Raw genomic sequence first — 18912 nt, 5'->3', positions numbered from 1 at the left:
ATGGTTGAGGGGCCTGGGGTATTCCAACCCGATGGTTGACTGGACCCATAGTGTATTGGCATTCCAACCCGATGGTTGATTGGACCCGACATGTTGTTATTGTATATATGTTATTTGGTTATGTGTTGTTATTTTGGGGGAGACTCACTAAGTGTTGGCTTACAGTTTTGGGTTATGTTTCAGGTACTTCAGATGACTGCGGGAAGGCGAATGCGTGACCGTACACATCCTCATGTTTTGGACTTATGATTTTGGGAACTCTGATGTTGAAATGCTTTGGAAAACTATGTTTGTAAACAATTTGTGAATTCGGTTGGTTTTAAAAAGTTTAAATTTATCATCATTTTATGAGTGTTACATTAATTATGTATGGTTGGATTGTTTGTTGATTGTGGGGTTGTAGATGTGTGTTGGAACTCTTGGATTTTGTTTGAAGGATTCATATTCTCTTGTTCCTATAGATGTCAGGTGTGGTTGTTAGGAACCAATTAGTAAAGTCTTGGGTTGGCTCGAAATCGTGAATGGTTTTGGATTCATTAGAGTCTAGCTAATTCCAAGTGGGGGAGAATCACTTGCTCGGATGGAAGGACTTCAGAGTGTAGGTCATCCCAGAGTTTCTTATTCAAGGATAAAGGATGGCAAGTTCAGTTCGTTGAGAGGAATGAAGCTTATGCAAGGAATATTGTTCGATAGTAAGTTGTGACCAGGGAATTAAATGCTGAAGATTCAAGGTTATCTCGTTGGGAAGACTTGGAGAATTGGTAGCCGCACAAGATATAATTAGTGATTAGGCTCAGGTCGAGGGTTGTGTGAGGGCCTCTCTGCCTATTCTTATCTGATGAAGGCTTTGGGGTTCGAAGCACAACCCAAACACCTGATGGGATCTAGTAGACTAGGGGCCCGTCTCGTGTGAAATTATGTTTTCCATCCTTATAACTTTGTTTTAAAGACCATTGGGGAGTCCATGGTAGTCACAGGAGTGTTGTAAGATTGTGGGAGGACCCCAACATTCACATGGTTGAAATAGACCGCTTGGTGAGCCCGCTGGCTATTATAGGCCACTATAGGGGTGATTGTAAGACTATGGAGGGAACCATATCATTCACTTAGGTTGAGGTAGACCCTTCATTGTTTGTTTAGTCGCTCCTTTGTTCAGGCGTAAGGGCTCTTAGATCTGTATCGATGTTTAGACTTTTTTAACTTCGCTTGTTGGGCGATGCCTGTGTTATCTTGGGTGAGACCCATGGAAGAGGCCCGTTTATATGTTATCTTGGGTGAGACCCGTGGGCGAGGCCCGTTTATATGTTATCTTGGGTGAGACCCGTGGGCGAGGACCGTTTATGTGTTATCTTGGGTGAGACTTGTGGGCGAGGCGCGTTTATATGTTTTTTAGGCTTTTGTTTGGGGTTTTGCTTTTGCGTTTGAGTGTGAGGTTGTTGCCTATGACAGTTGGTCCTAAATTCCTTTCTTTAGTTATCAGTAACCCAGAACGAGGCCAGGGGAGGACTTGGTCATATCAGATCTATGAGTTTTTGGTCAGCATGGTTGATGTATAGGGTGACTTTGTCTGCCTGGAAGTCAGACATGATCTTGGAGTCTACAAATTATGGATGAGGAATTTACTGTTGAATTAGGTGTCTAAGCCCATAACTATAATTAGTATGTACTTGAATTGATAGTAGCATAATCCTTTTGGGTTGCCTTCAAACCTGGCAATTGAATAGGATAACTTTTAGAGAGAGAAGAATGATTTATTAATTTATTACTTGGTTAATAAATTAATTATAAATCAAAATAAATGATTTATTAATGTATTATGGAAATAATATATTAATTAGAAATCATATTTTTTAATTAATATATAATCAAAAATTAATTTAGAATTAATTTTAGGATTAAAGGAATTAATTAAACTACAGGGACTAAAGGTGACAGTGTTCAATAGTTGAGCATTGCGCAATTCTAGAACCTCCCTATAGTAGGGGGAACGAATTCTAAATGCTCCTAGGGTTTCCTTGGGCTCTAAGGGTGCCTTGGATGCCTTAGGGGAGAGTTAAGGGATTAGGGTTATCTTGGATTCACCTGCCTTATCCAATACCTTCCTAACACCTATATAAACCCTCCTTATGGTTAAATTTTGGCTATGAATCCTCTAAGAGCCTAACGGCCAAAAGTTCTCTTCCATTACTCTCTTTATATAGTATTCCTTGGTCGCTTGAGTTTGTTTGTGAACCATTAGAGGCGCGACACTTGTGGCTATCCATTCACACTTGTCCATACAAATTAAGGAGGCTCAACTTGAAGCCTTGAAACCTGAAAAAATGGCGAGTGAATCCCTGAGAGGGATGGATAAAAACTTAGAAGTCAAAGGTGGCGGAGCCTTATATCTCATGGATCAGATCTGGACACCCAGACACGGGGGCCTCAGAGACTTGGTCATGACCGAGGCACACAACACTCGATATTCCGTCCACCCAGGTTCAGATAAGATGTATCTGGATCTTAAAAAGTTATACTGGTGGCCTAACATGAAAGCAGAGATTGCTACCTTCGTAAGTAAGTGTCTTACTTGCGCCAAGGTTAAGGTCGAATACCAGAAACCCTCAGGTTTACTTCAACAACCGGAGATACCTGAATGGAAGTGGGAGCGGATCACAATGGACTTCATAACCAAGTTGCCCAAGACAACGGGTGGTCTCGATACCATATGGGTGATCGTATACAGGTTAACAAAGTCCGCACACTTATTGCCTATCAAAGAAACGGACAAGATGGAGAAACTAACTAGAACATACATTAGGGAGATAGTACGACTGCATGGTGTTCCCATATCCATTATATCTGATAGAGATAGTAGATTCACTTCAAGGTTCTGGCAGTCGCTACAAAGTTCCCTAGGAACTAGGCTGGACATGAGTACAGCCTACCATCCGCAAACCGATGGACAAAGTGAGAGGACTATTCAAACTTTGGAAGATATGTTGCGAGCCTGTGTGATAGACTTTGGGAAGGCATGGGATACTCATTTACCCCTTTTCGAGTTTTCCTACAACAATAGTTATCACACAAGCATAAAGGCTGCTCCATTTGAAGCCCTCTATGGCCGTAAGTGCAGATCCCCTCTGTGCTGGGCTGAGGTGGGAGACACTCAGTTAGCTAAAGGACGAGTTCCTGACAGCGCTCTCACATGTCCGGAAATCATACGGGAAACGACAGATAAAATCGTTCAAATTCGTGAATGATTGAAAGCCTCTAAAGACCGACAGAAAAGCTACGCAGACAAGAGAAGGAAACCTTTGGAATTCCAGGTGGGAGACCGTGTTCTATTGAAGGTCTCACCCTGGAAGGGCTTGATACGCTTCGGAAAGCGTGGAAAGCTAAATCCAAGATACGTAGGGCCTTTCGAGATTATCGCTAGAATCGGCCCTATAGCTTACAAACTCAAACTACCTCGCGAACTTAGTAACGTACATTCTACTTTCCACGTCTCGAACTTGAAAAAGTGTCTGTACGACGAGACTCTTGTAATCCCACTCGACGAGATCGAGATCAACGAGAGCCTCAACTTCGTGGAAGAACCAGTGGAGATCATGGACCGAGAGGTCAAGCAAACGAAGCAAAGTCGTATCCCGATAGTGAAGGTTCGCTGGAATGCTAAGTGATGACCTGAATTCACTTGGGAGAGCGAGGATCAAATGAAACTGAAATATCCTCATCTTTTCACTTAGATATTTGTAATTTCTTAAACTCTAATTTCGGGACGCAATTCTCTCTAACGGGGGGATGATGTGACAACCCGAAATTTCTATCTTGTACAGCCATTCAATTCAATCAAAGTCAGACTCGTTTCTGCTATCTTTTAGCATTGTTTAGGGTCTGTTTGAGTATTCTAAGCCTAGTGCATTCAAGGTTTGGGTATATGGATGAGATAACTTAAGTTCAAAGTGTTGCATTCGGGCCAAACACTCCTTTATGAGGAGTGTACGGCCGTACACATGGGTGTACGGCCGTACACGCAATGTGGCCGTGAACTCATGTCCATTTATGATTTATGCCCTCATTTCTAGTCATTTGTTACACTTCCAAGTCAAGACAAGTCAATTCTCTCTCAAGTATCATCAAGCATTTAACCTTGATCTTCAAAAATGTAAGAATTCCTTCCATTTCTTTGTTGTTATCCTTCATGATCTAGTATCACCCTTTGATTTCATCCATGAAATTCATCTTTTTGGGTAGATCTTCAAGTATTCAACACTTTCACCAAGAACACCAAGAACACCTACTTGTTCTTGGGCCGTGAACTCCTTAGGAGCCTTCAAAAGGGTGAGTTCCTCTTCTATCTTCTAGTTAGGCTTGGGAATCACTTGATTTCTAGCCTTGAATCATCATCTAATGCAAGATCTTCAAGGGTGTACGACCGTACACACCTCATATGGCCGTAGACCCTTGTTAAGTGCATGATATGGCCTCAAACTCACCTCATGTCCCAACTTCGGATCTTGAACACTTAGTGGATGCTAGATAGGGCCATACAACACCCTTTTTGCACACTTCTTCCATGAGTGTACGACCGTACACTCCATGACCGTACACCCATGTGGCCGTACACACAATGGTCGTACACACATTTGTGTGGCCGTACACCCCTTTGATGCAATCATATGTGATTGTAACACTTCAATATAAGTGTTTCCTAGTCCATAAGGTGGTTTCCTTGCATGATTAGTTGTGTATAGACTAATTATATACATATATGTGTCATTATATGCTTAATAGGATCCGTTTGTGCTCGAGGCTTCACTTGACACTTAGCATCCTATATCGATCTTACATTCGTATAACTCACTGTAGGTGAGTTCATACCCCTTAACTTATCTTTTAAATGATTTTAAATGCTTTTATGGGGGGTGAATACAAGTAGAAACATTATAGTTATTATATCAATCACATGTGATTAATAACTACCAACAAGTGGTTTTCTTATACTACAAAACTGTGTTATCAAACAAATGATTTCAAAACCCTTTTATAAGCTGACATCAAGTCATCTGTAACCATTCAAATGGTTAAAATTCCTTTTTATGTTTAAAACTCTTTTACATGCTAAACTCTTTATTAAAGCTCTTTTAAACTTATGTATTGTCAAAATCATGTATATATATATATATATATATATATATATATATATATATATATATATATATATATATATATATAGTTATATAAGTAAGGTTGAAAGGGCTTAGGACTGATAGCTCACTTTATTTCCTGTTCGTTGTTTGGTTGTGGACTTTGGGTATTCGGTTGTTTGTCCGAGTGTCGTTTGAATCTTAGTTATATATTATGTATATGTGTATAGATATAACAGTTCTTACATCAGTTCATCACCTTTGGGTAGCAAAGGTGTACAAACATACCCAGTCACTCAAACAACATTACTAGTAAACTATAATAGGTATAGTTTAGAGGATTACTACTCACTATTTCTAGTACAACGAAACATACAAGAGCCAGTTCATACATGAGTCAGTTCAAACTTACTATAATGAGAAACAAAGAGAACATACACTACACTATACAAAGAGAACATACACTACACTATACAAAGAGAACATACAATACACTAGAACAGAGAGAACACACTATACAAATACAAGAATACTATAACATTAATGTGAGCCACTACTTCATGGCATGTCAATATACTGTTGTGTCACGTTTTGTAACCAGAGTCTCCTGGAAGGAGAGCGTGAATTGGTGTATAGATCTATACGGGACTACTATCCTACACCTTGCTGCTAGCTACAGTGGGACCTGCAGGTCTACGGGTGACTAATGTCATACCATTTCGATGTGTTCGAACGTCGTGTTTTAACTAGTCGATCAAGCATGGTTACAACTATATCACATTTTACCTTAACTAATCAATTGATTTAAGGTAGTTAGTACAACGGAAGTTACTATATACAATACTACAAGTACATATTTATTAGTTTCCCATTACATTCAAATTGTGATCTTCTCACATAAACGGTAATGTAAACTATATTTTTGGTAAATGATAGTCTGTCTTTGGGAAAACACTCACATTTTACAAAGAAACAAACATACAAAACAGTCGTGTCTTGGTAGAAGACTACATTTCAGTTAAAGTAGAAAATATAGGATTTTCTAGGAGATACAAACATTTACAAACAAACATTTCCAAACGAACATTTACAAACACTTTCATTAAACATATACAACAACTGACACTAAATATTTATGAACTCACCAGCTTAAATGCTGATCTACTCTTTCAAAATAACTTGTATTCTCAGGTCACCAGTAGACAGGTACACTGGACCAGGTTTTTGAGAAGACGGAGCAGATACAAGACTCGTCGTTTATTTTGATTCATATTTTGGTGTCTATCAAACTATACACAGAACACACTTGTATTAAATTATATTATTAATGCAATGGATGATGTTGTTGCTTGTTTACTATTATGCATTGATATGATATTGTACATGACGTCCTCCGCCCCCGAACGTTTCCTCTGTTCTGGTTTGGGGGTGCGACAGATTTGGAGGGTGTTTTAAGAGTAGCTTGTAAGGATAGATTTCGTGGACGAAATATAATTTAAGTGGGGGAGAGTTGTAACATTCTGTTTCAGGAAGTTCTCATTTCAGACTTTTGAATGTATTAATAATTTAAGATAAGTATGATTTAAGTCCAAAGTAATTGGATAAAATTGTGGGGATCTTCAATACATTCGTGTGCATATAAAGATCACTGAAATCGGAGTTGAAATGAAAAAGTTATGATCGTTTGAAATTGAAGCTGAAAACCGGAAAATCAAGAGTTTTTTTGGAAAAAGCACGGGGCACCATTTATATGTGCGGTGCGCTTTTGGCCCAGTGGGCTATGCATTTTTAACGTTTTGGGATTATTTAAGTTCCATTAACCCTTAGGGTTTGTCAGTTCTCAGCATTCTTCACCATTGAACGAATTCTAGAGAAACCCTAACCCTCTCTTCCTCATTTTGAGCCTTAGAATCATTTTGGGAGCTTATCTTCTTCATAATGTGCTTGAGGCTTGAAGATCAAGTTTCTTTTTGAAGCTTTGAAGTAAGAAAGTGTAGATCCAACAAGTTGACATTTTTCTTGGACTATTGTGAGTATAAAGCTTCAAGCTTTCCTCTTCATTTGCTAGATCTTGTTACTTATCTACGTTATGCACTTTTGGTCCCATTTTGGTGATGATTTTGGAGTGAAGGTGACTCTAGCTCCTTCTAAGTTTATAGAAGTATGTTTGGGACCATTTGAGTCTAGAAAGTTGGCATCTTGGAGCCTGTTCTCTTGGCTATGAAAAGTATGTTGCCTTTTGGTGCATTAAAGTCTAGATCTTGTAAGTTGGTGGCATTATTATGGATAAAGTTGGAAACTTTATCCATCTTGGCATCATGTTGTTTCAAATCTAAAAATTAGAGGCTTGTACTTAATAGATTAAGTTGCTAAAAGTGCATTCTTGGACTTTTTGGACTTAAAGTTTAGATCTTGTTTATTGTGGAAAGGATAATTGGATAAAGTTGGAAACTTTATCCATTTAGACCTTATGAAAGTTCAGATATGTGATTTAGGGGATTGACTTAACCAAAAAAGTCATTTTTGTTGGATTAGGGTGTCTAAGCCAATAACTAAATTGGTATATTCTTGAAATAAAAGCACAGTCCTTTTTGGGTTGTCCTTAGAACTAGCAACTAAGAAGAATTGCATTTGGAGAGAGAGGATAAGTTATTAATGTATTATATGATTAATACATTAATTAGAAATAATTATAATTAATTAGAAATTAATTTGGAATTATTTTTGGGATTTATTAAATTAATTGAAAGTGCGGGGACTAAATGTGACATTGTTCAAAAGTTAAACAATTGAGATCTTCCAGAACCTCCCACAAGGGGACAGTTTTGTGGAGGTCATCTAGGGATTCTAGGAAGCCTTGGAGGATAAGTAAAGAGATTGGATGTCTGCCTAATTTGAGATATTATTATTATATTCAAATTAGGATTATCCAAGGTTACCTCATTCACCTATAAATAGCTCCTAAAGGCTTAATATTTTTGACTACTTCTTCTAAGCCTATCATAGCCGGAAATCCACTACTCTCTCCTCTCTCCTCTTGTGTTATTGTTGCTAGGGTTTGGGTACAAACCATTAGAGGCATCATCTCTTTGGTGCTAGTCTTTCCAAGCTTCTTAACTACAAGGATTGGTGTGATTTGTTTGCAATAAAAAATATAAGGTATGCAACCTTAAACCTTGCAATTTTCGAATTACACTAGGGTTATACTAGTTTAGTTGTTCATTGTATGTTGCTATCAAGGTGTATGATGTAGATCTTTTATAGGATGCATGTACCTTATTAAGTGTTAATTATTTTCCACATTGTACAAATTTGTTTTCTATAAAACCCAAATTTTTTACCTTTTGGATTAAGCCAAAGTGCGACGTGCTTTTCCTGGAGTGCGGGGTGCTTTCCAAACTTTCCTAATAGCATTTGTTTTAAGCCTTATGCCCGACTATTATGTCATATGGCAAAGCGTTGGGCGCTTCTTAAAGAGTGTGGCATGCTTTTTGACCCAAATGTTGACTTTTTGACTAGGTTTGACTTTAGATCAAACTTTAGGGTTGCGTCATTGGTTGAGGTTTGACCTTTTCTTAGTGTTAGACGATTCGTGGGTCTGATCGGTTCAAGGAGTTGGGAATGAAGCGGTTTTTCTTCGGTTTTGCGATTCAGGTGATCAGTTTTCTCACTATGCCACGTATCCCATTGTATATCCTTTGCATAGTGGGATAGAGGTACTGTTAGAGTACAAGCATGCTAGTTGACTAGGATAACTCCTTGTTATGCATGTACAATTTAGGATATATGCTAGATTGGTAGGGTCTTGCTTGTGGACTATATGATGCTGCTAGGTGTTATGGTTAGTTAGGGCAATGCTTCTAATGGTTGTAGGTGGTTAATTTGGATAGCCTGAGAACTCTTGGTCTAAGGCCTAATTACATGTAATGTGTTTGATTTATTGTTTTCAGGTGGATCACCTGTTCGACTGTCTATCCAATCTCTTACCACATACGATTTTCTATATTGAATGGAAGATCAGGATCTGGCCCCGGGCATTGACTTGTTGTGTACGTTGGGGTGGGCCGGTTATTTGGGAGGAGCCCGTTATATGATCGGGGCCCATTATGTATATGGATGGGGCCCGTTTTGTATGATTGGGTGGGGCCCATTATGTGAGTTTGGGTGGGGTCTGTCATACTCGTGGTTGGGCCCGTTATATATGATACATGTATGTGGATAGGAGTTTCCGATGTTCGGCACTAGAGCCGAGGACTTTGCTTGTATGCATTGTATGTATGGTGGAATATGTGGTATAGTGGGGAACTTACTAAGCTTTATGCTTATAGTTTGTAATTTTTGGGACGTTACACTCTTGGTGGTGGGGATGTATGCCTATGGATAGCCACTTACAACAACTAGATTAATCCATTACCGTTAGTTTAATAAGTGGAATGCAATAAACCGAATCTGTATGACCCCTCAAGCACATTGATTATGGTTCAGTTTGTGTTCTTGGTGTTTGGAGTGTGTGAAGATGATTTCAAGCAAAAATTAGAAGATTGATAAATGGCATTTCATAATCAAACACTCGAAGCAAAAGTATGATGCAATTAGTTTTCATTTTTATTGTCTTAATTCAATTATTATTGATGATTGCAAGAACCCTAATTTATAAGGTTTAGTCAAATGATGAAATTGTTAATATAATCAATTCTTGAGTATTATTAGTTCATCTTCAAGTGAAGTTAGTGGACAACAAATGAGATATCATGAAATTGGAATTGATTAAATTACTTTGGTACATAACACAAAAAGGGGTAAGTTGTATAGTTTTGGAAGACATGGAAATTTAAGTCATGATTATGAAATCATTAAATTTAACAATACATACTCCATGAAAAACTTGATTGGGAAGTGTAAGACGGGTTATAATTTGTTAGGGTGTCAAACCCAACAAATAAAAGGGTACACAGTATGACTTCAAAAATCACTACAAGACTGTAATTACAATGTTAACACAAAGCAAGTAGGGTTGGTCCATAGAGACACGTGACTAACTGTAAATTGATTGTCTTTTTGCACAAGGTGTATCATAAAAAATGAGGGTTTGTTTGTTTAATTAAAACACAACTAAAACTCATACAAGACTTGTAAATGAATTCAATTAAGAGAAGGATTTTGGTTCTATGTTTTACTATATATTTATGCTATATTAATCATTAAGTGATGTCACATTCACTCTATTTAAGTTGGTACTTGAAATTACTAACAAGCTCGAGCAATTCCTATTCACATATTAATTAACTTAAACAAGCTCTTTGATTAACCCTAACCTAACTAACCTAATCTAAACAAGCTCTTAGAATTAGATTGAAAGATTTCATTAAGTTTTATGTGAATATTCCTAACAATGTCCAATACTTCTCATAAAATAGAGTGACAAGAATGACCTAATGCTAATTCAAGTAGCCACCATGAACCATAATCACAATCAAACTCTTTGTTAAAACAAAACTACAATTTCTAGATAGATAGTGAAACATAATAACAATTCATTGAATCAAAAGCACATTATCAAGTAGTCCATAAAATCAGAAATAGAAGTGAGTTAGTCACACATGGATAAATCAAGAACAAAGTCTAACATGTAATGAAAATACGAATCAAAATTACAAAACACAAACTGAAATAGTTTCCAAGTGTTAATCAAGTAAGAAAATTCTTAAAAAATCAGCCTTCAAAGCTCCAAAACTCGCTACCCCTGGAAATGAGGTCAGATCCCCTTTCTAGATAAAACTAGAAATTGCCAAAATTATTCACATTCTCATTTACACAGCCACATAAATTAATACAAGTGTGCAAGTGAAATAATACCATGAAATGTCCCGAAAACATGTAAAATGGATGATTCTAAGCCAAAATGAAAAATGCTAAATAGGTGCATAAAATGCACCTAACATACTTATAACCTAAGTATTATGACAATAAAAGATTATTACTACAACCTCATGAGTCATTGAATTAACTGTCATATATAAAAATGGTATATTATATGTATTAGAACATATCCTAGATATAAGAGTAGTACTAACTGAATGAAATGGTTAATTCTATAATAATTGAACTTGAAATATACAAGGAACAAGATAGTTATCAGGGGGAGAAAGTAGTTAGTGATCCTAAATACCAAGGTGAGTATATGTGGCATTTTCTCAACTTTGGGGTACATGGAAAATATGAATGCTTTCATGATTTAAATATACATGTTCCATTCATATAAGAATGTTTTAAGTATGTTATTTGTTTATATCGTAAGTTATCCTAGAGTATGGAATTGATATGTTTCAAATAGTTGGAATTTCTCAATCCTATTATATGATAGTCATTTAAAGTGTTAAAGTTTATATGTCATGATTTTTTGCAAGTTCATTAATGCTTTCTAATTGTCTAAAGTTTGTTGTATAGTAAATGCATATCATGTCAATTGTGTGTGATTGGTTTACACAAAAGACAAGTAGTGATCATGTATATATTTAGAAGAGATAGTAAGTAGAAATAGATTTGTATTAGTTGTCTTGTCCGGACCATGATGTCCCTTAATGGGATTAGAAAGACTCTACCGGGGATGGTACATCCCTTTTACAAGTTCGATGTCCACTAGCACGATGCCAAGGGGAACTAATCAAATTCTTTTTTCCATGGTATATACTTGGAGTGAAACTCTAAGTATAAAAACATGATGTCAGTGTATAATAGATCCGAGAAGTTAATTAGAAATAGTTAATCATGTGAGATTGGAACCGACCAATGGGTGTTAATACTAAATTGTAACATTAACTATAAATCATGAATTTCATACATATCATTGCATGAGTTTTGGAAAAAAATATTTTACAAATTATTGAATGAATGTTTATGTCTAAAACCATGTAGCTCACAAGATGTTTTCGTCTTATGTGTTTTTGTTTAATACCATGTGTTGCAGGTTCAAGCTGCAAGATATAATGTCTGCATGCGGAATGCTAGAAGTACTTTGAAGTTAAAAAAAAGTGAAGCTTTCATAGACTTATTTTGATCTTATGTAAATCTTGAATTGCTTGTTATGGTTTTGTTGGTATGAATTTAGTAAAACCCACTATATAAATATAAACTTTTAAACAATGTTTTTTGTCGGACCATATTTCGTAAAACTTGACTATGTGTCATGGAATACTTTATAAACCATAGGCTAAAAGGCTTTGTAAATTGGGGAGTTATAAGACTCTCATTGCGGGGGTAGGAGAAAACAATGTTGGTGGTACATGGAAATCAATTTTGGTATCATCCTTAGATGGTCCTTGTTAGTCACAATCATTATCGAAAGAATTCTAAAAATCATATTGGTTGGTTTTCTTCTATCAGTTTATGACCACACAAACTATATAAATATTATGGCAGAACCAAATATAAATTAGTTTTGACATTTTAAAATGTTGGGAAAAACAACTAAAAATGTCATTTTATACTTTAGTCACAATGACACAAGATATTTCAATTTTCCAAGGTAGTATCGTAGCTTTGGAAAAAAAACATTACTGGCTGGATTATAAAGGACATCATTGAAAGTGGATTTTGTTTGAATATTGCACATGATTAAAGATTATAATGATTCGTTTACTATGAGCCAAGACGAAGCAACTCTTGAGGAATGTTTGGATCAAGTAGAAACTGGACTCTTTGAAGATGAAATGGACAAACAAAGGGAATATCCAAACATATCTCAACACTCATACGAGATGCAAAGTATTACGGAAACTAAAATACCATTTGCTAACTCTGCAACTTTAATGTCAGCATCAAATGTGTTTTATAACTACAACAATGATAGTGTTTAATTTCCCCCGATGCACTAAGATAACTATTTATAGTTATAGTTTTGTAAGTTTATATATATATATATATATATATATATATATATATATATATATATATATATATATATATAACATCCTAAAAATCATGACCAAAATTTTCATTTTTGATATAACAACTCATAAAACAATTTTAAGAAAACATCATTAAGTTAATTCATTTCATCAAAGCCAAAGATCATATGTCTCAAAAACATGTCATAGTGTAGTAACAATGTCAGAGTACAATCCTAAGAACATCAAGTGCGGAAAATAATGGTGTGATGCGCTGATATCGTGTCGGCTCCTTTCCTTTCGAAGAAGGAGGACCTGAAACAAAAACTATAAATCGTAAGCATAAAGACTAGTGAGCTCCCCCATCATACCACATATAACAAACATATAATTTCTATCCCTCGGTATCTGACTAGCATAACCGGAAGCTGGACTTCCCTTCGGTATCTTTCAACCGGTAGCCAGGAGCTGACCTCCCCTTCGGTATCTTTCAACCGGTAACCGGGGACTATTTCACCCCTACTACTACTAACACATATATCATAGCATCCTAGCACATAAAGTGTAACAGATAGTGACATATCAGATAATTATAACGAAGACAATCATCTAACTACAACTCCTACTTAGTGGTCCGACATTGTGGCCTTAGACCCACTTCTACTGGAAGGTAACTCACCTCAATGTCGTGTAGTAACTGAACTGTCCTCGGTGCTGGGATCAACTCTCCTCAAACTCCTACACATAACAGTCGCCTTTAGTTACTCCTTCATATTCATATCCCCTTTAAGGTTCAATCTTGGGTACTGGTCAAAGTCAAAGTCAAAGTAAACGCCCTGGTCAAAGTCAACATCCTGGTTGACTCAACTCGCCGAGTTGGTCCATCAACTCGTCGAGTTCCATAATTCAGAGAATCTGGAATTTGCGATCTGACTCGTCGAGTTACCCTCTAACTCGCCGATTTTCTCCTTATGACAGAATCGAGATTTTCCATTTGAACTCGTCGAGTCCTTCCTTGGACTCGTCGAGTTCTCCTTCATACAGTCGGGACATTTGCTCACTGACTCGGCGAGTTCATCCTTGGACTCGTCGAGTTATTGACCTTTAAGTCCAAAACACGTCTAACTGGCTGAGTCATCTTCTAGACTCAACAAGTTGCTAAGTAACAGAGAAGGTTGGGGAACCACAACCCGACTCGCCGAGTCCTAAGAACGACTCGTCGAGTCCCCCATGATCCAAAACTATACAGTCGATTTCAGTCGGGCTTAACGCATCCAAAACATAGATCTGGCCTCCTAGGGTCGATATAACACGTAAAGTTTCTAACTTGACGTACATGCATGAGTTATTTAGCTCAAAAAGCCCTAAAAAGTGGTTCCTAGGATGCATGGGACTCCCATGGCCATAAAGTTGGCACCTTTATGCCATGGTGTCCCTCAAAGGCTCTGGATCTGAAGTCGATACCCCAAAACATGTTTTCATCCATGAATGGTTCCAAAAATGGCTCTTTAAAGCCCTAAACTACTCCAAGAAGAAATCTAATAGATGAATGGTCAAGGTATAAACTGTATACCTCAAATGAGCTGGAAATGGAACACAACCTCTGGATCTACTTGCTTCCTCTTGAACTCTCAAGCTTCTTCTTCCTTCTCAAGCTTCAAAACCACCAAAAACACACAAAAATGGCTCAAGAACACTCAAAATGGGTTAGGGTTTCGAATTAGGGTTTTCTGGACTAAGGGAGGCGATGAGGGAGGCCACAATGGGGGTGTTAAGGTGTTTAAATAGGGTGCATACCCTGAAAATTAGGGTTTCACTCTGACAGACCTACTCGTCGAGTCGAGGCTCCTCGGCTCGTCGAGTAGACTTCAAGTCCCCCGTCCAACATATCTAATTCCTACTCGATGAGTTTGAGGCTTCCAACTCGTCGAGTCCCTTAGCAAATATGAATAGTTCTTATTTAAATACGTACCAGGAACCGGACGTTATAATATATATATATATATATATATATATATATATATATATATATATATATATATATATATATATATATATATATATATATATATATATATATATATATATATATAACCTACCTTGCATTGAGTCTATAAAAAGTCTATACACTGGTTCGTAAAAAAAACACATTTCAATTACTAGCTATAGTAGGTTAGTAGTTGAGTGAGTAATTTTTTTTATGGGAAAATGACTTAAAAGGATAAAAAAAAGTTTCCAAATTATATAAAAAAACACCATTCAATTTGGTTTAGTATAAAAAATACCAATAAACTATGTTATTTGTAGACATATAACCATTAAAGTTAGGAAAAATTACATGAAAAACACTTAAGCTTTTGAAATAAAAAAAAATGGTTTTATCCTAACATCAAGGTATTCATATCGAAACTTTGTAAGTTTTTTCTATTTTTACCTTTGTTACGTGTTTTCACCTTACTTTAAATTAAAATTTGTAAAAAAACCTTAAGTTTGCAATCATTTTATTTTTACGTTTTTACATTAAGTTTATTTTTTTTTCATCTTATATGTATTCATGTGATAATTGATAATAATGGTAAAAGTAGAAAATAGAAAAAAAAAAAAAAAAAAAAAAAAAAACATACAAAGTTTCGGTTTTAGAAGCCTAAAAAATGAATTTATGATAAACTTGTTTTGTTTTTTTTAACTTATGGGTTTTCTCTGTAATTTCTCTAACTTTGCTTGTCATGTAAGTACAAATGATATAGTTTATTGATATTTTTTATATTATACAAAGTTGAATGGTTTTTTTGTACAATTTTGAAACTTTGTTACCCTCCTAAGCAAGCTTGTAAAAGTCGTGCAATACTAAGTTTGTTTACTAGCAACTAGAGATTAGTCGGTTTGACTATAAATTGTAAATTTGTTAAGGTTTAATAAAATAAATACGACTAATATAAAAAAATAGGAAAATAAGTCTAAAATCATGACAAAATAAATTGATATGACTAATACAACACAAATATGTCATCAATAGTTTTTATTAAGATAAAACTTCTTCAAAGTGTTAAAATTATTGGAATCGACAATTTCGTTAGGCATAATTTAATCACTAGGTGCCGCACGTAGTTGGTCGTGTACCGACTAGGGAATAATCGGAGTTTAATCCACGACTAGTCGTGATCTGTACAACTTTGCTCGTAAGTCATTTTCTTGCAAAAAAACGTTTGTCTTGAACAAATTGATTTGTGTTTTTATATAATTTTATTGACAGCCTCTTGGAAGTGGTAAATCTTAAAATTGACTTCCTAGTTATCTGGACTCGTTTTGCATAACCAAAGTTTAGTTACAGTTATCACCTCTAAACCTCATTTATAAGAAACCAATGGCGCTTGGCATCCATTGTAATATTGTTTTCTTGTACATAAATCATGAGTAAGCAAAGATTTTATTGGTAAGATGCTAGTTTCCCAAGTTTTTAAAAGTATATGATAACGACTAATGAACATATTTGTGGTTGTATCGAAACTGAAATGCCCATTGGTGGTGGTATACCATATTATAAACATTAGTATATTTTACTAATTAATTAACTGCCTCGCTCGTTTTCTTCCATAAACTCAAGTCAATTCTCCCGAATTAAACAAAAAAATAAACATTCAAGAAGTATGATTATAATTATTACCTAAACGTTGAAGTTTACCTTGATTAATCTTTTAATCCGATCGATGGAAAAGATACTGGATTTTTTTTTTTGTTTAATCTATTTTGCCTTGCAATTAATATAAACACAATCCATATATTCCATATATGCTTTACAAATTGATTGCAAGCTAATTGACACTCATTGGTCTTTGATCTCCCTTTGGTTCACCAAAGACCAAATCAGACAGTAACTGAAACTAATTAAGCACCCACAAACCATATACTGATCATCAGACGTCAAACCCTGTCTATATCTTTGTACTTGTTTTATTCACGGAATCACGGAAATTAACTAAGACCATGAGCATCCTTGGCTTTCCAAAGGCATGCACGCACGTAATATTGATTCTTGATCTTCACATAATCGAGGTTGTTGTAGTACTCCTCCGATGAGTGACGGAGGAGGGAGATGAAGAGGTTGAGAATCCATGGTCTGGCCGGAGCATATGAAAGTTGGTAGCTTGAAATCGCCCTGATTCGCCGGTGGGAAGCCTGACATAGGAGGATGACGGCGAGTCGGTAAGCGCCGACCGGAGTAAACTCTGCCCGGTGCTGTTCCTTTGTTGCATGATGGCCCTGTAAACGAAGGGAATTAATCCTTCCATTTTAGAGAGAGAGAGAGAGAGAGAGAGAGAGAGAGAGAGAGAGAGAGATGGTGTGGTTAGGGTTGGGTTGAGGATGGTGGGGGTGGAGTAGTTGATGTCGTTTATAGGGGTAGATGATGAGGACGTGGCGTAATCGTGTTGAGCAGAAGGCTTTCTACGCCATGCCAGGTGGCACGCCGAAAAGGACTTCACCGGAGAAACCCACACGCAGAATCGGAAAACGATGTCCTGGCCTGGTTTGCTTGCTGAAAGCAATGGTGAAACTAACACCCGCACCATCTTTACCAAATCTCAATATAATAATGTTTATCCATTTCTTAATTATTCCTTTACTATTTGTTGTCTAATTATTATAATATTTGTATTTGACATCATGGATTCTATAAATAATACCCCCTATAATATCCACTCCTTAGACCGAGCCTAGTGTTTGAAAAGTTTATTTTTAAAATGTATCTTAATACCTTTCTAACAAGTTAGGTGATAGGGTTAGATGAATGTTTTTTTTTCATTATTTATTTTTTTATTTATTTATTATAATGCATATTATTTTTAATATGTTTTTTATTAATAACTTAAACTTTCTTAAATAAAATAAATTAAAAACTATTAATTTTAGAAGTACATTTTATACAACTTTCAACTTACTCAACGCATATTACTTGTTTTTTTAATTTCCTTTTTAACTTAAGCTTTTTGTTTTATTTTTTTTATTATGTGTCTGTGAGCACAAATATTGTTTCAAAATATCAAAACCTTAAGGATGTTATAGACAATACATACCATAAGTTACAGCGTAAAGACCTAACGATCATAAATACTTTTGTATGTCTTCTTTTTAATCACTCAACATCATCATCTTCAAGTCTACATCAGTCTTAACACCGCTACATGTTATGTATATAAATTGAGTGGGTCGGATTAGAAAACCTAATGAGATATATAAGGTTTTCAATCCCACAATGTTATTATAATAATAATAATCCTTAATCAATAAACCTGTAAAACCAACTGTTACCAAACATTATATATATATATATATATATATATATATATATATATATATATATATATATATATATATATATAAAATCCAATGAAAATATTTATAAGACAATGTACCCATGCATACTCTGCCCAGTTGATTCTCACGAATCCTAATCAACCGTCATCTGGAAGAACCACCTTACCTAACGAATCGTTTAAAATAATTGTTTGACTACGGAGCTAGATGATTCCTTGGTCGGTGTAAGTCATAAAAGACAAACATAGTGGGGGGGGGGGGGGATTAAGGGGTGACATCCCTAATTTCACGGCCAATTTAAAACTTTTTAATTATGATTATTTATTTTTGCGTATAAAACTTAATGCGAAATTTGTTCCCAAAACATAATATATTTCCGAGAAAACAATATTCATTATACAAAAACCTTGAAATGTCATCGTCAATACAAATACAGAAGCATAAATATGTCTTAATAGGCCTTACAACAATTTATTATACTATGGTCTAACAACTCTTTAAATCACTCATCAACCATGTGTCTTCGTACCGCTACCTGTGATACAAAGAAACTGAGTGAGTCTGGTTTGGGGGTCTGGTGAGCA

Source organism: Lactuca virosa, chromosome 9 (assembly GCF_052849685.1).
Source record: "Lactuca virosa cultivar CGN04683 chromosome 9, Lactuca_virosa_CGN04683_v6, whole genome shotgun sequence".
Taxonomy (NCBI): domain Eukaryota; kingdom Viridiplantae; phylum Streptophyta; class Magnoliopsida; order Asterales; family Asteraceae; genus Lactuca; species Lactuca virosa.
The sequence above is the reverse complement of the archived record's forward strand: the minus strand, read 5'-3'. Positions refer to the sequence as shown.